Source organism: Carlito syrichta, unplaced genomic scaffold (genome assembly GCF_000164805.1).
Source record: "Carlito syrichta isolate Samal-C Ts95f unplaced genomic scaffold, Tarsius_syrichta-2.0.1 Scaffold153555, whole genome shotgun sequence".
Lineage (NCBI taxonomy): Eukaryota > Metazoa > Chordata > Mammalia > Primates > Tarsiidae > Carlito > Carlito syrichta.
In genome coordinates this window covers 151,351-166,437 of record NW_007097651.1, presented here as the reverse complement: position 1 = coordinate 166,437, position 15,087 = coordinate 151,351, and the positions used below count along the sequence as shown (strand labels likewise).

Below are 15,087 nucleotides of genomic sequence, written 5' to 3'. Positions count from 1 at the left end.
GAATCAAATGAAGGGGTCCCATCAATCAATCTCAGATATTATTCCAAAGTAATGTAAAAACATAACAACATCCTTATTTGTCGTTGGCCTGGTTTTCAGGGTTTATGCTGTATCACATGATACAACATCAGGCAATCCCATCTCTAACTGGAGACTGGGTTCTTAGTAGCATAATTCCTCTAATTGAAAATAAATTGAGACTGGGCCAGTGGCTCACACCTATAATCCCTGCACTTTGGGAGCCCCGAGGTGAGAGCACTGCCAGAGCTGATGGGTTCAAGACCAGCCCAGGTAACTTGGTGAGACCTCATCTCTATAATAAATCAAAAAATTAGCTGGGTGTGGTGGCGCATGCCTGTAGTTCCAGCTACTTGGAAGACTGAGGCAGAAGGATTGCCTGGATTCACAGGTCGAGGCTGCGGTGGCTGTGAGCGTGCCACTGCACTCCAGCCCGGACAACAGAGTAAGACTCCAACTCAAAAAAAAGAAAATAAATTGGGGCTGGGCATGATGGCTCACACCTGTAATCCCAGCACTTTAGGAGGGAGGCAGAGGTGAGAGGATCGCCTGAGCCTGGGGCTTCAAGACCAGCCTGGACAACTTGGTGAGACCTCTTCTCTACAATAAATTAAAAAACTAGCCAGGTGTGGTGGAGCACACCTGTAGTTCCAGCTACTTGGAAGGCCGAGGTAGAAGGATCACCTGAGTCCAGCAAGTTGAGGCTGTGGTGGCCCTGAGTGTTCCTCTGCACTCCACCCTGGGTGACAGTGTGAGACTCTGACTCAGAAACTAAAAATATAATTTGAGGGAGGAGTGGTGGGAGGAAGGTGAGTATAGTTATAAAAAGGCAATTCAAGAGATCCTTGTGATGTTAGACTGTTTCATATCTTGACCATCATGGTAGATAACATGAACTTATACAGGAGTTAAAATTATGGAAAATTGGCTCAGCCTACATTCCAGCACTTTGGGAGGCCAAGGCGAGTGGATTGCCTGAGCCCATGTGTTCACTACCAGCCCAGGCAACTTGGCAAGACCTCTTCTCCACAATAAATCAAAAATTATCTGGGCATGGTAGCGTGCACCTGTAGTTCCAGCTACTTAGAAGGCTGAGGCGGAAGGATCACTGGAGCCCAGCAAGTTGACTCTGGGGAGACCGAGAGTGTGCCACTGCACTCCAGCCTGGGCAACAGAGTGAGACTCCAACTCAAAAAAAAAAAAAGTTACGGAGAATTTAATACACACACAAAAACGGTAAGTACATACAAGTAAAACTGGGAAAGCTGAGCAAAACTGGTAGATTGTATAAATGTCAATGTCCCAACTACAATATTATGTTCTACATTTAATAGTAGTAGAGAACGTTTTCTGTTGTGGTGGTTTTGTTTTCTTTTATTTCTGGGCTCAAGTGATCCTCCCACATCAGCCTCCCAAAAAGTCCTAGGATTAAGGGCATGAGCCACCATGCCCACCTGAGAAAGTTTTTATGTGGCTGCCATCACTACCAACATGTTCAAGTTTTGGAATTTCACGGAACATTGTCTCATCTGGATGTTCCCCTATGTCCCTAAAGCCTAGACATCTGTCATTCTGAACTACAAAAAACAGTGACCAGTACTTATGGTCAATTCCCAAAATACTGAGCATTTCAATTATTTGTATCATATCATGGCTGACAAAGTGTCTTCGTGCAGAGAGGAGTTTATATTTTAGTTATTTTCTTTAGTCACTTCTTTTTGAAAGGACCTCAGCATAAAGCAAGTCCCTAACCCTTAAAATGGCGAGAGAAAGCAGACACTTACCAAACCAAGAATCTATGTTTTGAGAATCTTCCTCATAATCCAAAGATGTAAAATTGATGAAGTCCGTAGGAGCATCAAAGGAATAAGAGGTTTTATCTTGCGACATTATCTCCCAGTCAGTCAGAAGATCAAGTTTTTTCCAGTATTCGTATCACTTTTCTCAACAGGTCACCTTCTGAGGAAAGAACTGGTTTAGAAACTTGGTTGCACATTAATTGAAAGTAACTGATTTCCTGGTAATTACTTTGGTTTTACTACAATGCTTGCCATTTTGTAAGTCACCTGGAACTTACATATTTTTATGCTTTACTTTTGTCCCATCAACCTAAAAGTTAGTTTTTTGGGATTTTGGTAAATAATCTTGAAGGTAAATAAGTTTGAAATTAGGAAGGCAAGGTTTGATGAGTACCTACCAAATGCAATTCACTGTTCTCGGTGTTTTACATTCATTTTGTCATTATTTTCCTTCAACCTGCCATTTTCTTCATTTCTAGACACCTTTCACACAAGTGACTCTCCCCCTCTCTTCCCTGAATAACCCAACATCTGAAACACACCATTAAGTTTTAAACCTACTGGCCAAAATCTAACTTATTATGCAAAGTCCAATTCAAATCCCTCTGATCTCTTTCCTAATTCCTACCAATCATGTATTGTTATGTATCCAAAGTCACAGTGCTTTTTTACATGTCTATTAAAACACTTTTTTTTTTCTGAGTTGGAGTCTCATTCTGTCACCTAGGCAGGAGGGCAGTGGCATGCTCCCGGCCTTTGCAGCCTCAACCTGCTGGTCTCAAGGGATCCTTCTGCCTCAGCCTTCCCAGTAGCTGGAACTATAGGCGCGTGCTACCATGCCCAGCTAATTTTTTGATACATTGTAGTGCTGAGGTCTCACCAAGTTGCCCAGGCTGGTCTTGAACCTGTGGACTCAATCAATCCTCTAACCTCAGTCTCCCATAGTGCTGGGATTATAGGTGTGAGTCAAAGCGCCCAGCTACTAAAACATTTAAAATCCAATTTTATATTCGTTAACTATGTAAATGTCTCTTCCAGTAGACTCTAATTTCCTGAAGACAAGGGTGGATTTTACTCAATTGTGTACGCCTCATCCATCCATCAGTGTGCTTAGCACAGTACGTTATGCATAGTCAGAGCTCAAAACACTTTTGCCAAATACAAGTTTTATTTATTTATTTATTTTTTTAGTTGGAGTCTCACTCTGTCACCCAGACTGGAGTGCAGTGGCCACTCCCGGCCACCACAGCCTCGACCTGCTGGGCTCTGGTGATCCCTCTGCCTCAGCCTTCCAAATAGCTGGAACTACAGGCGTGCGCTACCACACCCAGCTAATTTTTGATTTATTGTAGAGATGAGGTCTCGCCAAGTTGCCCAGACGTGTCTCGAACCCACGGGCTCAGGCAAGCCACTCACCTCAGCCTCCCAAAGTGCTGGAATTACAGGCTGAGCCAACTACCCCGGTTAAGTTTTCTTTTCTTAGAAATATTTTCGAAAAATAATATTTCTGGGCATGAAGAAAATAACTTTGAAATACACATAAAAGGAACAATATACAGAATAAGTAAAAGGAACAAGTCAACGACTTATACACTCCCACTCCTGTGTACAACTTTGCACTCTAGTCTATGGAGACCCATCCCCTACTCCAGCCCTACCTAGTTAATAAAATAGCTGAAAGTGAGCTGAAATATAGCCTAAAGGCTACACTTGCTGGCAAATAATTTGCCTATGAAACCCAATGAGCCATTTGTCTTTATCCAGGGAACAACATGTACTTAAAAGTATTCAGTAACTTGGAAAGGGAATAGATACCAGCAATCCATTGCATAAATGTTTATTAAGTTAGTACCTTTCTTTAAACTCTTATCATAAAAAGACATGTCTATTAAACAAATAGATAACAAGAAGATTTTATTAAAAAATAAGGCCGGGCACAGTGGATCAGGTCTATAATAATAGCACTTTGGGAGGCCGAAGTGAGAGAATTGCCTGAGTCCAGGGGTTCGAGACCAGTCTGGACAACTTGGTGAGACCTCATCTCTACAATAAACCAAAAAAATTGAGCTCAGGCACTTCTTTCACCTCGGCCTTCCAAGTAGACTTGGAAGGCCGAGGTGAAAGAAGTCCTGAGCCCAGCAGGTCAAGGCTGCAGTGGACGTGAGCATGCCCTGCACTCCAGCCTGGGAAATGAAATGAGACTCCTACTCAAAAAAAAAAAAAGATTTAAAAATTAAAACCTATCCTAGCCCGTGAATTCTAGTTCAGCCTGGGCAACTTAGCGAGACCTCATCTCTACAATAAATCAAAAAATTAGCCGGGCGTGGTAGTGCGTGCCTGTTGTTCCAGCTACTTGGAAGGCTGAGGCGGAAGGATCGCTGGAGACCAGCAGGTCGAGGCTGTGGTGGCCGGAGGCAGCCACTGCATTCCAGTCTGGGCAACAGAGTGAGACGCCAACTCAACAGCAACAAAAAAATTAGAACCTATAATGCCGCACTATTACAGAATTCTCCCTCAGATGTATACAAATGATGATGATGACAATGATTTTTTTTTTTGAGTTGGAGTCTCATTCTGTCGTCCAGGCTGGAGTACGGTGGCACACTCATGGCCACCCCAGCATCGACCTGTTGGGTTCTGCGAGCCTTCCACCTCAGCCTTTCAAGTAGCTGGAACTACAGGCACATGCTACCACACCTGGCTAATTTTTTATTTTATTGTAGAGACGAGGTCTTGCCAAGTTGCCCAAGGCTGGTCTCAAACCCGCAGCCTCAGGCAATCCACTCGTCTCGGTCTCTCAAAGTGCTGAAATTACAGGCTGAGCCACCAAGCCTGGCCAAACAATTATTATTTAAAACTAGATAGATCACTGACATTTGGAATCTGCCATGCATATTACATTTTTCTGTGTCAATATAGACATATCATTAATGAATGTACCATAATTATGTAGCCCACCTTAAGCCTTTTTCCAATATCTTTACTTTAAAGACACTTCTAGAAGAACAGCCTTGTAGCTAAATGTCTGTATACATCCATAATTCCACCCCTAAGATAACAATCTTAAGAGATGGAATCGCTGGGCCAAAGGACCTTGATGCACACTGTGAAAATCTTCCTCAGAAGAAGACTCACATTACCAGAGGAATGTGCCAGTTACCCAAACCCTCACCAACTAAGGGCATTAACAACCTTCAGTGCCCATTTTGTCTCAACTATACCACTACGGCTATACTGTAACCATCGTCTTTTCATATAAGCCATAACAGCCACGTTTCTCTGTCACTTACAGCCAAAAGCAATCCCAACTAACACAGAAGTCCAGAATTTTAACCCTCTCTCTGGCATTTCCTACATGTATATGACAATAGGTAAGTCACTCAAACTCTCTGCCTACCTGCTTCCCATAAACAACTGAGACGGTATATCCAGTGCTATGTACTACACTACCATAAGGCATTAACACTGTTGATCACTTTCTTCTCATTTCTATTCAAAGGACTCAAGTGAAAGATTCCTCAGTGACTGTCAGTGGTTAAAATTCCCTTGCTGCAAGGAGGAAGTTTTCCTGTTCTTGTGAACAAACATGCTAGAAGACATGGGAAAATCTCAGATTCCCATGATCTCAATGCCTTACCCAGGTCACTGGGAACACTTCCCACACAGGAATGTAATGAAGACAACTAAAGCTTGGGGGAGGGAAGAGGCAAGAATGTAATATGCAGCAACCCCACTTAGCCTCCTAAAAGCCATGATTCCACCAAAGCATGCTGCTTGAAAACCACCTGAAAAGTGTTCAAAGTCAACCCCTAACACTCTTTTTCCTAAAGGGATCCTCCCACCTCAGCATCCCAAGTACCTGGGACTACAGGCACATGCCACTGTGCCCACCATTCTTTTTCTTTTTTTTTTAATTATGAAGCCACACCACCAGTCTCTTTGGATGGCAATTTGCATTTTTCCTTTCAACACCTCTTAAGAAATATAGAAACTTATCTTGTAGGCATGTATTTATACATGTGTAAGTATAAGAAAGTTTACTATAGCATTGTTCATAAAAGCCAAAAAACCTGAAAACCTAAATTCCACAGACAGATTGGTTGAAAAAATTATTGCACAACTGTATAATGAAATACAAAGTAACTTTATTATTAGGTGACTGTGCATAGGTAGCAATATGTACTGAATAAGCTCTAAGCGTGCTATTAAGTGAGAAAAGCAAAAATGCAGAAGAGTGTGCTCTCCCATTCATTTTTAAAAGAGGGAAAAGGTAATATATACTTACATATCCACAGACTGCTTATGGAAGAAGACACAAGTGCTAACTTTAGTTAGATCTGTGAAGGAGACTGGGAAGTGTGGGTTAAGAGAATATTTTTAAAGTACATGAGCTTTTATTTATTTTGAATGTCTTATTATTATATAAATGCATATAATTTAGTTTATTTATTTATTTATTTATTTATTTATTTATTTTTGAGTTGGAGTCTTACTCTGTCGTCAGGCTGGAGTGCAGTGACATGCTCATGGCCAGCCACTGCAGCCCTCAACGTGCTGGGCTCAAGCAATCCTTCCGCCTCAGTCTTCCAAGTAGCTGGAATTACAGACATGTGCCACCACGACCAGCTAATTTTTGTTGATTTATTGTAGAGATGAGGTCTCACCAAGTTGCCCAGTCTTGTCTTGAACCCCTGGGCTCAGGCAATCCTCTTATCTCTACTTTTCAAAGTGTTGAGATTACAGGCGTTAGCCACCGCACCCAGCATTTTTTAGTTTAAAACAACCAGTTAAGCCATATTTATTTTCCTCAAATCTGTTTGCGGTACAAAAGACATTAGTGTTTCTGCAATTTATATACAGATATGTATATATATATATTTTTAGTACAAGTTTTACTCTGTCGCACAGGTTGGAGGATACTACTTCCGCCTAAGCCTTCCAAGTTGCTGGAACTACATGCACATGCCACTGTGCCCAGCTAATTTTTTTTTAATTTGTTACAGAGAATATGTCATACCAGTTTGCCCAGGATGGCCTAGAACTCCAGTGCTCAGGCAAACCTCTAGCCGTAGCCTCTCAAAGTGCTGGAATTACAGGCATGAGCCACCACCCCCAGTCAAGTTTTACTATTCAGGATAACCTAGCAATAATTATCTAATCTCTTCAACTTTGGAAATGCTTCCCATTTACATAGTCTATAAGTGTCTACTAACTTAACTTATCCAAATGCTACACATTCTGTTTCTCATATTTCTATATAGAAGTAAAAATGTCGCCGGGCTAGGTGGCTCAGCCTATAATCCCGCGCCTTTGGGAGGCTGAGGTGAGTGGATTGCCTGAGCCCGCGGGTTCGAGACCCGCCTGGGCAGCGAGACTTCATCTCTACAATAAATCAAAAAATCAGCCGGGCGTGGTAGCGCATGCCTGTAATTCTGGCTACTCGGAAGGCTGAGGCGGAAGGATCGCCGGAGCCCAGCAGGTCAAGGCTGTGGTGGCCGGGAGCGGCCACTGCACTCCAGTCTGGGCGACACAGTGAGACTCCAACTCAAAAGAAAAGAAAAAGTCATGTAACAAGAGATAATTACAGATAACAACTTCTAAATACTGTCTATTGCAGGCCATGTACCTTACCAAGCACTTCACATAAACCATCTCATTTAAACTGCATTAACAATATAGAAGATAAACAGATATCTTTATAGATACTGCCCCCATTTTATAAATAAGGAAACAAGCTCAGAGAAGGTAAGCTACACCAAGATCACCCAACTAACAGGGTGCAGTGTTGAATTTTAAAAGACCGGGCCTGTAGGTTCCAAAATCTGCAGTTTCTTTAATGTAGAGCTGTCCTATAAACTCTCCTTCAAGAAGGAGGTAAGTAACTAAACCATACTAACTTGTTAGACAAATGCCAATAAAATCTGCTCTATGAAAAAAATAAACATCCCTGACAAGTTGTTCACAAAGAAAACTTTGATAAATTACAAATCCCACTATAAATGTATTGGGAAAGCTCTGAGCTGACTCTTCCCAATAAGTAAAAAAAAAAAGAAAAAATTCTTAATTCTTTTTCTAAAGGTACTTTTTGCATGTAAAAGTTTTTGCTTCACATAAGATGCCATTTAGTGAAAATCCTCAGTGGATATTGCAGTCAAAGAGACTAGGGATCCAGCACAGTGGCTCACCCCTGTCATCCCAGCACTTTGAAAGGCCAAGGCGACAGGATTGCTTGAGTCCAAGAGTTCAAAATCAGCCTGGGAAACTAGCAAGACTTTGTCTCTACAAAACAAAAAAATAAAATAAAATAAATTAGCCAGGCGTGGTGACATGCACCTCTAGTTCCAGCTGCTCAGGAGGCTGAGGCAAAAGGATTGAGGATTGCCTGAGCCCAGGGAATCAAGGCTACGGTGAGCAATGATGGTGCCACAGCACTACAGCCTGGGCAACAGAGTAACACTCCAAAAAAAAAAAAAAGATTGTGAAAAGGGTTTCTAAGCATCAGAAGAAGGGCTATCCTCTAAGGTCTAGCACGACATCTGATAAGTAGGGGTAAAAGGTGAGGGACACAAACCTAAGTATTCAATATTTTAGAAATTTTAGAGCCAAAATATTTTTCTAGCATTATTTTTTTCTTTTTTTTTTTTTTATTGCAGAGATGAGGTCTTGACAAGTTGCCCAGGCTGGTCTTGAACACGTGGGCTCAGACAATCCTCTCACCTCGGCTTCCCAAAGTGCTGGAATTATAGGCATGAGCCACCATGCCTGGTCCCAACCCCTTTCTAATGTCAATAAAAGATCACTGCTATTTCTTACTATCTTGTATGTGCCTGGCACTTTTTAAAAAGCACCCTGTTAATTATCTTTTGGGTTCAAATGACCAACTCAGGAGGACCATCCCATCTCCCTGAAAAAAGGAGCAAGTGAAAAAAATACATGACCATCAAGAAGTCTCACTCTCTTCAGTGAAGACTGATGGCACAAGTACATGAAGAAAACTGAAAGTTAACTCATGGGCTGTTCCTGCTTTACCTCACTACCTTCCCCACAAATAATAAATAAATATTGGGATGTAAAGTCTTCAAAAACTAAAGTCCACGGTGGGCAACATAACAGGCCAGGGCCAAAGGCAACTGTTTAAATGATAAAGCTCCAAGCATGGTGGGAACTGGATGCCTTCCTGCACCCCTTAATCAAGATTGAATTTCTGTCAACAGGTCTCTCTGAAAAAAAAAAAAAAAAAGGCACATGCGTCAACCACATTCCTCCAAACAAATCAAGCTGCCAAGCAAGAGAATCAGCTTCTCATTTCAAAATTATCTGATCCACCACAGCTTCAGACTCCTACAAACCTAGAAACATTCCGAGTGAGAAAATGCTAATGGGAACCAATAATCCTACAACAGACGCAAGAAAACTCTGTTCCATGAGCCATGAACCAGTTGGGTTCCTTTTTGCTACCCACTATTACAGCCTATTTTTGTTTGCAAAAAACAGACAGGAAAAGGATACACATGATCCCTTCCCTTAAGGAACACATAGTTGAACGGGGAATACAAACAATTAGGATATAGGATGATCTTTGCCGTAATGTGGCGTGAAGAGAGTGCTCCAGAAGTGCAGAGAAGAACGGGGTGACGGACGGTTAGAGAAGGCTTCCTGGTGAAAGTTAAATCTAAAACACACAGACAGACCTGCAAAGTCTACAGATAAGAATGGAACATTGACTTTTTCTGGGGGAAAATATAAATGAAAGGGGAAATAAATGGAAGGGGAATAGAAATGCACATGAAGAAGACTGCAGAAGAAGCAATGTAACCTGCTCCCACATTCATCTGAAATTAACCTCCCGTTGCCTCCTGTCTCTCTTTACTCTCAAACCAAAAATAACTAGTCTTGACAAGCTCTGTAAATCAAAAGGCACAGGTTCAGAGGGGGTGGGAGAAAGCTGCAAGAGAGTGCATTCTAAGCAGGGCTAAAACAGTGAACTAGTAGCTACGAAGCAAAACAAAGACCAGTATGATAGATGCTCTCAAGCACCTCAGTGTCCGGCTTATGAAATGTGACTTGCCTATTTCTATTAAAGGCAATGTTATGAGTTAAACAATTAGTAATGTATTAGAATAAACAGAGTAAGTCAAGATTTTGTTAGAAGTATAGTTAATTAAGATGGTCCCATCATGGGCAATGCTACTTCCCCAGGGATACCCTCTCCAACTTTCACAAGGGATAAGAGATCCTGTTACACTGTCACAAGTAAAATAGAGTAGAGTTATTTTCATCTTACCCAGGGAGAAAATACCTGCATTTTTTTTCTTGTATATAAGGGATTAGCAGGAGTCAGTAAATGGCAACATACTCAGGCCTGCAATTTTAACTGTTAATCAAAGTCACAAACTAAGTCTGAAGGAAGTTTAATGGACTTTGTTTCCACATTTATGTTTGCTAACTTCTATGTTGAAATCGGATCTGTTTACAGAAAAAGATCTACGAAGTTTCCAAAATTGGGTCAATTTAAAATCCAGTGACAATCCCCCACTGTCCAACACTCAGAAGTCAGGACAGGACACTTGTTCTAATTCATCACTGTCCAGAAACCTCAAGCAAATGTATTTTCGCTCTCAAGACTTGTACATTTTATATTGTCGTTTTTTAAGGATTACAGATTCAGTTCTACTTTATCTATAGAACTCAATACACCATAAGCCACTTCTAAATGACTAATGGGACCTGTTTACTTCTAGGCCAAATAATGACACTTTATAGAATACTAAAAGAAAATCTTTGCAGAATCACAAAGAATTCTGCGATTCCAATAGTAAGAAACTGAAAGTGCTTGTAAGGGTTGACAGTGGGGCTGCAGGAGGTTATGATTCTAGTCTGATGGCAATTTATTTACTTTTAGTCTGTAGCTATTTTATACCCTTCAAAAGGTATCTGATTTGAGAAATACACCCCCCGCCCCCCGGTACCTAATAAAAGGGTTTACCTATGGGGTGATAGGGAATGAGGAAGTGACAGACTTGGAGTAAGACTTTAAACTATGTATCTTTATATTATTCTGATTTGTGTACCATGTGAATATATTACCCATTTTAAGAATATGTACATGCGTGCCTATGTGAGCATGCACTGTTTTAGTGGGTATGTAAATCAGCATATTCTTCCTATAGGGCAATTTGATGTTAATATCAAAAGCCTTAAAAATATGCATTATCTTTGACCAACAATTTCACTGGCTGAAATACTATTAAAGAACCATATGACGGAATACCATAGAGCCATTAAATTATACTGCAGAAGACTTTAATGACATGGGAAAATATTAATAAAGTGATTAAATTTTAAAACGTAAAAATTTTTAGTGTATAATTTATTTATTGTATAGAAGAGGTCTCGCCAAGTTGCCCAGGCTGGTCTCGAACCTGTGGGCTCAGGCGATCCTCTCACCTCGGCCTCCCAAAGTGTTGGGATTATAGGAGTGAGCCACCATGACTGGCCTTTTTTTTTTTTAAGTCAGAGTCTCACTGTCGCCCAAGCTGGAGTACAATGGCATGCTCACGGCCACCACAGCTTTGACCTGTTGGGGTCAGGCATTCCTTCCACCTCAGCCTTCCAAGTAGCTGGAACCACAGGCATGTGCCACCATGCCTGGGTAATTTTCTTATTTATTGTGGAGATGATGTCTTGACAAGTTGCCCAGGCTGGTTTCAAACCCCCGGGGCTCAGGCCATCCTCTAGCCTCCACCTCCCAAAGTGCTGGGATTACAAGCGTGAGCCACCGTGTCTGGCAGTGTTTAGTTTTGTTTTTTTAATGAAATAGAGTTGGCCCTCTGTATAAACAGGTTCTACACTTATGGATTCAACCAACTGCAGATCAAAACAAGTGGGGGAAAAAATTGCCTCTGTACTGAACATACAAAGAATTTTTTCCCTTGTGATTATTCCCTAAACAATACAGTATAACAACTGTTTACAAGGCTGGGAAGGGTAGCTCATGCCTGTAATCTCAGCACATTTTTGGAGGCCACGGTGGGAGGATTGCTTGAGCCCAGAAGCTCAAGAACAGCCTGGCCAACACAGTGAGGGCTCATCTCTACAAAAAAAAAAAAAAAAATTAGCTAGGCGTGGTGGCATATGCCTGTAGTCCCAGCTACTAGGTAGGCTGAGCTGGAAGGATCACCTGAGCCCATAAGGTGGAGGCTGCAGTGAAGCCATGATTGTGCCACTGCACTCTAGCCTGGGTGAAAGAGTAAGACCCCCAACTGGAATAAAAAAAAAAAAAACCAACTATTTATAAAACGTTTACAATGTATTAAGTATTACAAGTAATCTAGAGATGATTTCAAATATATGGGAGATTTGCATAGGTTATATGCAGATACTACATACCATATTATATCAGGACTTGAGGGTTCAATAATTTGGTATTCAAAGAAGTCCTGGAACCAATGCCTCACGGACACTAAGGGAATTGTATACGTTCATTAAAAAATTGTTTAGAGCCGGGCTCGGTGGCTCAGCCTGTAATCCCGCGCCTTTGGGAGGCTAATGTGAGTGGATTGCCTAAGCCTGCGGGTTCGAGACCCGCCTGGGCAACTTGGCAAGACCTCATCTCTACAATAAATTTTTAAAAATTAGCCGAGTGTGGTAGTGCGCGCCTGTAGTTCCAGCTACTTGGAAGGCTGAGGCGGAAGATCGCCAGAGCCCAGCAGGTTGAGGCTGTGGTGGCCGGGAGCTGCCACTGCACTCCAGTCTGGGGAGAGAGTGAGACTACAACTCAAAAAAAAAAAAAAAATTGTTTAAAAATCTATCAAAATGTTAGTCACAGTTTATCTGAGAAGTGGGATAGTAAATTATTTTATTTTTGCTTTTCATAGTAAATAAAATTCCTTCCAAAATGTGTTACTTTATATAGCTTCATTAAAGTTATTTAAACACTTATGAAGTTGACATATTAATATTTCTCTCATTTCTTTTTAATGTGACTCATTGTGGACACTGTCTTACCTGTGATTTAATTGGTCTGTCAGTCCACTTGCTTTCAGGCTTGACACAAAGTAGAAATGCGCTCTTTCACCTCTTTTCCGAGTTCTTGAAATATGGCATATTCTTATCAAGAAACTGGAAGAAAAAGAAAGGTAATTAAACACATTCAAGTTCTCTGATAAAAAAATAAAGAAAAAATAAAAATGACAAATAAAATTATTTTTTAATTTCCAAAGTAAACTTCTAAATACACTTTTACACCGTTCTCACTAATTTTTCATTTATTTCCCCTTTACCAAGTTTCCCTATGCAAACAACAATAAAACTCTCCAGTAATCTATTCATTTGTTTCTTCACAAAGTACCTGTTCATCTCGTTCTTAAATACAGATCTATTCACAAAATCACTTGGGGTTTTCAATCCCCCTATAGTCAATTCTGTTTTTTTTTTTTTTTCGAGTTGGAGTCTCACTCTGTCGCCCAGACTAGAGTGCAGTGGCCGCTCCCAGCCACCACAGCCTTCCAAGTAGCTGGAATTACAGGCGGGCACTACCACGCCCAGCTAATTTTTTTTTTATTTTTTGATTTATTGTAGAGATGAGGTCTCGCTGCCCAGGCAGATCTCGAACCCGCGGGCTCAGGCAATCCACTCACCTCAGCCTCCCAAGGGCGCGGGATTACAGGCTGAGCCACCGAGCCCGGCTCAATTCTGCTTCTGAACTTTACCCACAGGAAAGAAAATTAAGTTTGTCAAAGGGCATTTAAATCTCCCTCCTTCTTTCCTCCCCAGGAAATAAAAGAGAATTAGGGGCCGGGTACTATGGCTATCCCCTGTAATCTCAAAACTTTGGGAGGCAGAGGCAAGAGGATTGCCTGAGCCCAGGGGTTCAAGACCAGCCGGGGCAACTTGGCAAGCCCTCATCTCTACAATAAATCAAAAAACTAGCAGGGTGTAGTTCCAGATACTTGGGAAGGCTGAGGCAAAAGGATCACCTGAGCCCAGCAGGTCAAGGCTGCAGTGACTGTGAGCAGGCTACTGTACTCCAGCCTGGGTAATAAGGGTGAGACTACAACGCAAAAAAAAAAAAAAAAAAAAAAAAAGATAGAATTAGGGAGGAACCCAGGAAAGGTTGAAGAAAAAATAAATAATGGATGAAGAAGAACCCTAAACATTTCCTGGTGCCTAAACAAGAAATGAGGAAATAACTTTCCCAAATAACATTGGACAAGCTTAATCGCAACTATAGGATAAATTAATTTTATCAAGATTGTAATACACAGACTTAAGCATAAGTCTGGCCAAAATAACCCTACTTTAAATAAATTAAAAGTTTAAACAAACGTACCAACCTAGCTGCATACAATCCAGTTTCTCCCATTTGCATTTTTGTAGTCAGCTTAGATAGAGCCTTCCTGCCCATGCAAAGCTATTTAGGTGACTCCTGTGCCCAGGACTGTTCTAGTACCCGTCTAACCAAACTGCTAATCACAAGCCAGGCAAGGGTGGCTTTTTGTGAGGCAGAAGAACACAGATTGTCTCCTGATCTCCCTCAGCTCTGAACTGCCAGGACATTCGCCATACAAATCACTGGAGCACGCCTGCTGTTTCATCTTGCTGCCACTCTTCAATTTGAAACAATCCTTCTGTCCCAAATGTCCCAGAAAACACTTGACACATCATATGTCTGCATACCCACAGTACCTAACACCAATCTGAGTACACAGTATACCGCCAGGGTCATCTAATGGGCTAAGCTAGCTGGAAGCCACATATATCCAAGGGTACTCAAGTCTGATGGGGCGGAGTGTGGCTTGAGAGGTGGTGTGATACACTGAGGCCACAATACAAGAATATCATCACTACAGCAACAAATAGTCCAATTTTTTTTTCTTTTTCTTTTTTTGAATCAGAGTCTCACTCTGTTGCCCAGGCAGGAGTGCAGTGGCATGCACACGGCCACCACAGCCTCAACCTGCTGGGCTCAGGCCATCCTTCCACCGCAGCCTTCCAAGTAGCTGGAACTACAGGTTACCACACCTGGCTTATTTTTTTTATTTATTGTAGGGACGAGGTCTCACAAACTTGCCCAGGCGGGTCTCGAACCCCTGAGCTCAGGAATTGCTCTTGCCTCCCAAAGTGCTGGGAAAACAGGCTTGAGCCACCACACCCAACCCAAATAGTCCAATTTTTTTTTTAAGTTGGAGTCTCACTCTGTCGCCCAGAATGGAGTGCAGTGGCCGCTCCCGGCCACCACAGCCTCGACCTGCCGGGCTCCGGCGATCCT

The 15,087-nt window shown here is 41.8% G+C and overlaps 1 long non-coding RNA gene across 1 annotated transcript in view; it reads right to left on the bottom strand.

The window, feature by feature from the left end:
• Positions 1 to 1,825: 1,825 nt before the first annotated feature.
• LOC103252022 overlaps positions 1,826 to 15,087 on the bottom strand; it is a 15,564-nt gene continuing 2,302 nt past the window's right edge. Inside the window, exons 2-3 of the long non-coding RNA XR_503762.1 lie at positions 12,825 to 12,938; positions 1,826 to 1,977 (exon numbers count right to left, since the gene is read on the bottom strand). This is a non-coding gene — a long non-coding RNA (uncharacterized LOC103252022). The remainder of the gene's footprint in view (positions 1,978 to 12,824; positions 12,939 to 15,087) is intronic.